This window comes from Merops nubicus, unplaced genomic scaffold (assembly GCF_000691845.1).
Source record: "Merops nubicus isolate BGI_N331 unplaced genomic scaffold, ASM69184v1 scaffold11721, whole genome shotgun sequence".
In the NCBI taxonomy this organism is placed as follows: Eukaryota; Metazoa; Chordata; class Aves; order Coraciiformes; family Meropidae; genus Merops; species Merops nubicus.
Window position 1 is genome coordinate 129,174 of NW_008590385.1, and position 8,701 is coordinate 137,874.

Sequence of the window (8,701 nt, forward strand, 5' to 3'; positions counted from 1 at the left end):
AGGATGGTAAAATGGAGAATCCTGCAAGAGCCCCTTCAGCTCCTTGCTCTTTTCACAGTAGGCAATACCGACTCCAGCCATCCCTAACACACAAAGGAAAGGTAAGCCAAGGAAGTTAAAGCAATTTGGGACATAATTTTTACTGCCTCTTTGAGTAAGAGACAATACAGAAGCATGAGCAGCTCCCTAAAAACATTCAGATTTTTTTTTGTAACCGAGCTACTATTTTAAGCCATTGGCATAAATAAAATAATGTCTCACAACTCACATAAGGACTCGTCCTTTCATTTCTCCTGTTGACTGAACCCAAGACAATCAAAGACAGCAAGGTAAGATGGTTATCTGATTACATTTAAGCAACCATACTTGCCCTTGTTGTCTACAGGTAATGGCTTCTTTTGCAAGCGCTGTAAAAGCCTAAACTAAGAGAACAATACAACTCATTAGCTTACAGTACTCATTTAAAATAAACCAAAGGGCATGTCTTACATTAAGCTATGGCTCTATTACTAGTGCCTAATTCAGGTCACATTTTTCTCAGCTCTGCAACTCCTAGTAAGTTACTTGCACTTGAGGTAGAGCAGACATAAAATGAGCAGAAAACAAAACATCAACAATTTTAATTTAAATTTTCATAATGGCAGGTCAAATTTATGTGAACTCTTTGGTGAATCAGTTCCTTTATTAGTATCCAGTTGAATTCAAATCAGAGTATTCTACAGAAGATTAATTAAACACTAATCAAAAGTACAGGGCAGTCTAAGCTTGTGTTCCATTAACTCAAATGTGACTCCATACAAAACCACGATGCCTTCCCACCTCCCCCACACCACACCACCCCACGCCCCCGTTTTAAAAAAGGCTTTTAGGTTTTTTTTTCTGTTATGGTGCAACTCCTTGTAAATGCAGACGTGCTATTTGCCGTGTATATTTAAAGGTCATGATTCTCTTCCCTTTTCCAATTAAACCTGCTCTTAATCACAATTAAGCTTTCAAGAAACAATTAACAGAAGTCAAAACTTTTCTCCATCAATATGTTTCAGAGATGTACAGTGTGTACCCTCTATTACCACTAGTGTCACTGAACTAATTATGTGATGTTAAGGTTCACCTTCTTTGGCGTAAATTTTGGTTTGAGTTGACACTAAAAAGAAACATCAATTTATTAGGAGATAAAACTTGTTCCACAGTAATGGAACAGCTGTGTATATAAATCTATTGCAGCTTAATGTTCTCACACATAAAGCAATTAGAGCTTTATGACAGACAGACTTGCTAAGTATAGTGTGGAGCATATAGTAATATGCAGTTACAGGCACAACATATTTAAGGGTGATCATATGTATTCTGTACAGTAATATCCATTTCTCAAGCCTCTCCAACCCTAGATGTATTCTTCATTAATATAAAAGTATGCTTATAGCTACGTGAAATTTTTTTAGTCTGTGGAGGAACCTTTCCATGTCACATCATTTGACTCATAGACACCTCTTGTGCTAAATTTGGCTACTCCTGAAGGAATAGATATGGACTAGTTCCTTTAGGCAAGGCTTAATGTTCTTCCACACAAAGTATAATCGACACAATAATATTGTCATCAGATTGCTTAAAAAAAAATAAATCTAAAAGTAAAACCATATACATGGTGTTCAGGATAAGCACCTTTACTTCTAGAACCATGAAGTATGGACTCATGAAATAAACAGTGTTCATCTAGCAGAATTTCCTCTCATCAACTGCTCTCTGTTAACTTTAGTTGCCTTCAAATAGCTTCCAGGATATTTTTTCTTCCTTTCTTCCTATCTTTCCTACAGGATAATGATATTCAACTTAAGCTAAGGACTGTGGTTTTGAGGATATTGATCAGCAATACTAGCAATGGAAACTAAACATCATGGAGCAGTGATCTTCCAGAGTAACGGTATACGATAGGTCTTCCAATCTTGGAAGCTTAGGAAATACTAGATCTTAAAACAAGGATACATGGTAATTGAGATTATAATTTTCCAGTTGATGGGCTAAACGGAGTTTTCCAAAAGACAGTTCTGAAAAAAAATCTGAATTTCACAATATGTACAGGTACAAACATGTTCTTTTCTTTTACTTTGGAAACTCATAGGGGACTTCCTTTTTGTTTAATAGCTCAAAGCTGTTCCATCCCAAATTTTGTCATATTTACTCATGAACAAACACATTTAAATTATACAATACACAAAACTTCCTGCATTTTAATCATATATATCCAAATCAATGAGCTGAATGAAAAGCCATCGGTTTTTTTTCTTTCTTTTCTATTCTCTTCTTCTACAGGATTCTCTTTCAGGAAGATCAGCTACCTGATCCTCCTGTGAGCACCAGCACTGGCACGGACAGCTGACATGGGGCAGGAGTCTGGGTTTTTCAATGGAAAGTGATCCCTATGGTGTCCCATGCCCACTGTACATCAATAGAATGGAGGTACTTAATTCCTCTTGTAGCCTTAAGGAAGTCAGGGTTAAGGCAGAAGAGGAACCTACAAAAGTTAACTCTGCAATGAAACTCTGGAAGCCCGTTTGGTCATATGAGGAAGACAAATCAATGGTGAGATGTTCAGAATTCATCTCTAATTGAAACATTAGCAACAATTAAACCAGACATTTATGAACAAGGAAGATAGACAGGCATGTACTTTTATGTAGTTTAGAGTGATGTGGTTATCCTTCTCTGACAAAACAGCAGCATGAAATCCCCTTTAAAAAGACAGAAACTGCATAGCAATACAGGCAACAACTGCAGCTTTGATGGTGACATTATCATTAGGTCATCAGAAATGCATGATAACTGGTGCCAAGACAACCAGCTTTTTCATTTCACTGTCTTTTCTGCTTTTGTCTTTGAGATGTGACACAGGTCAGTGAATCCGAGCACAGAGCAGAAGCCAGGAGTTCTTAATTCTGACAACTCTGGAAAAGCTACATCTCTGCTGCAGCTTCAGGAACTACTGTCGGTAAAATCCAACAATATTTAACTTCATTGGAGGGGTGATCTAAAGACTAAAGCTTCTGGAGGAACCCTGAAGATAAAAACTGTCAGCAACCTAACTATTCTCCACTATGGCATACTTGCAGCTTAGAAATAGAAAATAACTGGCAGAAATTATGTTATTTTCAACATTGTTGTTACAAACAAATGTTATGCTACTACTAAAATTTAAATCCCTTACAAAAAGACCCTGTCCATAAATGAAATAATTTCTGCAGTTTCAGACTATTTAGTTCAGGGAATAATTTATTCCTAACAAACTTCTTTAAAAGTACACTCTATTTCCTGTTTCTTTATTATATACATAAAAAGCTAAATTATGGAGCAATGGGCTTTTCTTTTTCCCTTTTTTTTTTTTTTCCTGTTTCTCTTTTTTTCTTTTAAACCATCGCCTATCCACCACACTAAATAGATTCCTTTCCACTGTGCTGACAGCTGTTTCCCAGGTAACCAACCTAGCTAGAAGTTGACTTCAAGCAGTGCACAGGAACCAGGGCTCACATGCTTGCATTTACATGTTTTGAGAAGTGCTTTTTAACTGTTGCCATGTCCCCAGTGCCCTGGCAGTCAACAGGAACTGGAGTATCCAGCAAGCAGCGGAATAAAACTCATCAGCAGTCAAAAATACCAGTCAAGGGAGATTTTTTTTTTTTTATATTCAGAATAGTAAATGCCACTGGCAGTTGGAAATTAACATTATCCTCAGTGGTAAACCAGCAGGATTAGACTTCACATGAGGTGTCACCTTTTATGGGTTCTGCCTGCTTCTTCCCGTTTCCATAAGAGAACTGGGACAAAAGCAGCAGGTATTTTGCTGCTTCTTTCCATAATCAGGAATCATTGTTCCTCCCAGTTTCTGAAAGCTGCTATTTAAGACACCTTACCTGATAAATCAGATCTCATCTGCTGTCAGTTGGCATTCTGGATTTCATGGTCATTGCACTACATACAATTCTAGCTATTTCTTGTCCATCTGTCTTTTGCTGGTATGTATCAACTGAAAACTTAATTATTTTATAAGGCACTTACTACATTTGGAGGTTCTTTTATAGCTCTCTGTTGTTCTGAGTTTTGGCTCTTACTTTTTAGATCCATGCCATCTGATGCTGCAGCATAAAGAGCTGACAGTGAATATTATATATTGAACAGGGCACTAAGGGGGTAGGATTTACCCTATAACCATAAAAGACTTTTTATTTTTTTTCCAAGATAATGAAAAAGCTATATCTTTGGGAAATTCAATGCCAGATGTAAGTGGGTAGTATTGCTGATCAGTCAGTTCCTAGTAATGCCTGTTAACAGAAAAAAACATTGAGCTTAGGTAGGTTTATTTTTATGAGCAAAGGAATAAACTTCTAGAGACCTCCCTAGAGACGTAAGCATTTCTACTCCACTTTTATTATGTTATAGTGCGAGGTTACAGATCTAACAAGCGGGATGATCTGAACAATTATGTAGGAAGTGCACAATACCATACATGTGTGAGCATATGCACACCCACTCGGCAACATGGGAAGACAGCTGAAAGTCTTGGACAAACATTGTACTCTGTTTCAAAACAAAATCAGGCTATGGTATGTAGAACAGCAAGTTATTTGCTCACACTGCGCTCAGCTGTTCAGATATTCAGCTATCCTAGAATTTCCTATTCATAAATTCATTTCAGACACCGTTTTTTTTTTTTTTCCAGTTTAACACAATGGTCCTTTAGAGTTAGCTGCAATTTATGTTTCCTGCTCCTCTAGTACTCTGGCTCTTACCGTGCTCTGTCTTCTCACTGTCCAAATATATCTGTTTTTAAAATTATGATCCCATGTGTCTGAAACAGTGACTCTGTGAGCGCTGGACACTGCCACCCCACAGCAATACAAACAGAGCAGCCTGTTCTTTGTTCCATCCTCCCATGGGGATACAAGAGGACAGAATACTACGTATTTCTGTACAGTACAACAGCTTCTTCATTCAAACTCAGCTATGTTGGTTTTAATAATTTAAGGGAATTTCTTTTGCATGATCCAATCAAGTCTCTTAAATTTACATTGTATTGATAATACATTAGATTGACACTTACATGGACAGATGTCTGTCTCATTTTCCTAAAGACAGTACTTCCAATACCTCTGAAATATGCACTGGAAGTTACTGATTTCTAAAGCCAGTTAAAAATTAGAATTTCTATGTGATATAAAATTCAGATTGGGACAAAAAGTCAAAATATTAGATTCTTCCATGAGAGAAGCAGCTATGGAAAAAAAACGCAATGCAGAAATGGTGAAAAATATTGTTCCGAAGTTATCTACCAAAATGAAATACTTCATCATTCCTTAAATCAAAACATTCATTTCAGTTCACCTGAACTGTACATGTTCCATTTGGGATCACTTCAAGGAACACCTGTGCTCTCCCAAATTGCTGCAGGCTCTCATGGACTGCAGTTGAAGTGCTTTATGTGGCTATTCTCCCAAACAGGCTGGATTTTTTCACCGAATGAGGTATTTTGTGATATAAACCACAAAAATTCAACCAGAAGTAAGAATATATTCCCTCACGAGAAACGACATCCCGCAATGAGTTGCCACGCAAGATGATATCAATGCTACTTTGTGATACTGACATGAAACAAAAAAAGAATATTTAACAAAATATCTTTTTTATTGTGGATTAAATTGTCTGGCCTGAGATAGTATGGTGCAATTCCATCCTCATAGTGGAATATTTTTAATGTGGAACAATTAAAAACTTGTATTAAAGGCAGCATCAACATTTCACTAAACTTTGTCCATCAACAAATTTTAAAACAAAAGAATTAAATTTTAAATTCTAAAAAAAACTTTGTGAGAAATGGAAAATAATATTTTATTTCTCATTTGTATGATTATGAGGAAACCATATGAAAATCTGTTCGAAAAGCATCCACTTTCAGCACTGCTGATCAAAAAAAAACCCATACTCTTCAGAAATAATGGGCAATTTATGCTTTCTGAAATTAGCTACAACAAAGTGAGTAATTGCTGGGTGAGGCATACAACATTTTATAGACTGTGTACCTCCTCAGAACAAGATCTGAAGCTGCTCTAAAAGGTGTAATCTTCTGTAATCATTTCTGGTGCTCAAAGCAATTACTTTTCAATGGGAAAAGCAAGTAGGGGAACAACAGTATCCAAGAGCAGAGTTCACTCGTTTGTAAACCTTGACCTTTCATATCATTCAGTTATTGACCAAGTTGGTAGAAGGAGAGTGTTACAATTAAATTACTACAACTCTCATCTTAGGTGGCATAGAGCAGGATGAGCCCGATGTCTGGTAAGCGGAATTTAAAGACACTTGTTTAAGACCTGACCCCTTTAGAAGGACTTTTCACTCCTCTGCTCCAACAAGGTGTAAGGCAGATGAGAAACAAGAAAGGAGTGCTCCAGCAGGAAGCTAAGGGCGGGTGAGGTGTTGGGGGGTGCTGAGGCAGAACCCACCACAGAGTGCCTGTGGGAGGCCTGGGAGTGGCAGGGGGGGGGGCGGGGCCTGCTGCCGCCACGGCTGCAACAGTAGGGTTCAGAGTCAGGAGAAGAAGCCAGAGAGGAAGCACATATGGCAACAGAGCAAAATGGCTGGATGGAATGTATATTTTTCCCCTGCTTACTCCCTCTCAAATAAAGACTTTGGTTTTATGTGTCAGAGACTTTAAACAATAATAGGCAACTGCAGGAGGCAAATATTAACGACATCAGGATGAAATAGCTGTTTCTGAGTAAAGGGAGAGGATTTCTAAAGGTTTTAGGCTATTACTGCAGGCCAATACACACATCTGCTCTTGGATGGGTTAGAACCATGTTTTTGCCCTCCATGGCATCTGACCACCTGCTTTCTGCAGGAAGACAGAAAATGGACTGGGGAAATTCCTAGCAGTGTTGTAGGATGCTGGAGGGAGTGACTGGGGAGGAGGAGAGCACAACAGTGAAAAGAGGTTGAGCACTCTTCGATTGTGTTTTAGCTTGTGTAAAAGTAGGAAAGACATTATCCAAGACATTTCTGCCTCTGTGCTCTTATTTTCTTCTGCAGATCAGCCAGGAAAGAAATGCAGAGGAGTGTGGAGAACTCATGTGGGAGAAAGCAATTTTTGGAAGAGTAAATTTAAATTAGAGAAGAGCTAAGGGAACCTCAGGCGGGGAGCAAGAGAAATAAACATATGTTTATGAAGACGTCAGGAGATTTAAAGGATGATGAAGTACTTATGCAGAAATCTAAAGGGAAAAAGGAGAATAGGATAATAAAAATGTGACAGTATTGCCTTAAGAAACATGAGGAAAGGATGGAAAGAAGAATGGGTTTTAGAAAATCTGTAAAGAAACAAAGATATTCAAAGGGGCAATGTAAACTAAATAATAATGGTAAGGGTCATCTCACTGAAATTTTAGACAAGTTAAACCTCGGAGTGAAAGTCGTCCATTTTTAATCTAGGTAGAGAAATCAGTATAGAGAGACAATGAATGATAGCTGTAAAACTTACCTTAGATACCTAAGGGTCCCAGAGGACATGCCCTCTGTAAAGCCTTCTTTCTTTTTACTGGGTATAAGGAAACTTTAACCAAAATTGAACTAGTATATATCAAAATGTAGAAAGAACTTCTACATGATGAGAATGAGACTAGAAAGGTGAAGACCAATATTTTAACTGAGGTAAGACCAGACACAGCCAAGTGAAAGCAAAAGTACAGAGGAAGGAAAACCACATGAGAATGAGGAGAAAGCCTGGAGAAATCATACAAGTGTGCAGAGACGGAATTTACTGGAGGAAATAAATCTTGGGGAGAGGAGTGCTAATAGAAAGTTTGTTTCATTAAACTTCTGAGTACACAGTGAAATAACAAAAGTTTGACCTCTGAGATCCTAGACTTCATACATAGAAATACAGCACCCCTTTGGTTTTTAGTCTGCAAACTTAGTAGGTACACACAGGTGGTTTTGCCTTTTCAGGAGGTGAATGTCTCACTACAGCCCAGGACTGAAAGGTCAGCAAAATCCACTGATCCCTCCTCCCTGTAGCCTCAGCCTTAACAAGACTGCACTTCCGAGTCCTCTCCTTTTCTACTCTCTTGCCAGGAACAGCTCAAAAGCTACAAAGTCCTCTAAGAAAAAACTAAACCTCTCAGTACAAAAGACAATAAAAGCATAAGAAACTCGTGTCATCAAAAGAGAGACTACAGGCAGCAAAGACTCAGGCTACATGAAATGCCTAGATGGATCCTTTAAGGAATACATTTCACATTATAAATGAAAGCAAACCTTTCTCCTTCATATACAGGTCTCTACCAATAAGACCTTCAGAAAAAGTGTCCTAACTTGAAAAGGCATCGCCAGTTCATCCTTGAGTTTAAGCATGAAGTGCACAATCAGTATTTGTCAGTGTGATGAGGAGCATCAGCACTTCCCAAGATGTGACACCTCTGAAACTTCAGACAAATGCCCTGTTCCCCAACCACCTGCTTTGCAAAGTCAAAGTATTTCTGGCCCTTTCATGAAGCATGAGATTAATTACATACAATATAAAATCAGAACAAACACAATCAACAAACTGTGATCTGGTCTGCTTTCAGCTTCCTCTTGGAGAGATCAACATATCAAATACCCAAATGTTAATATCATATGCTTTTTTTTGGACATAAAAGCATGGAAACTGGGAAGCCAC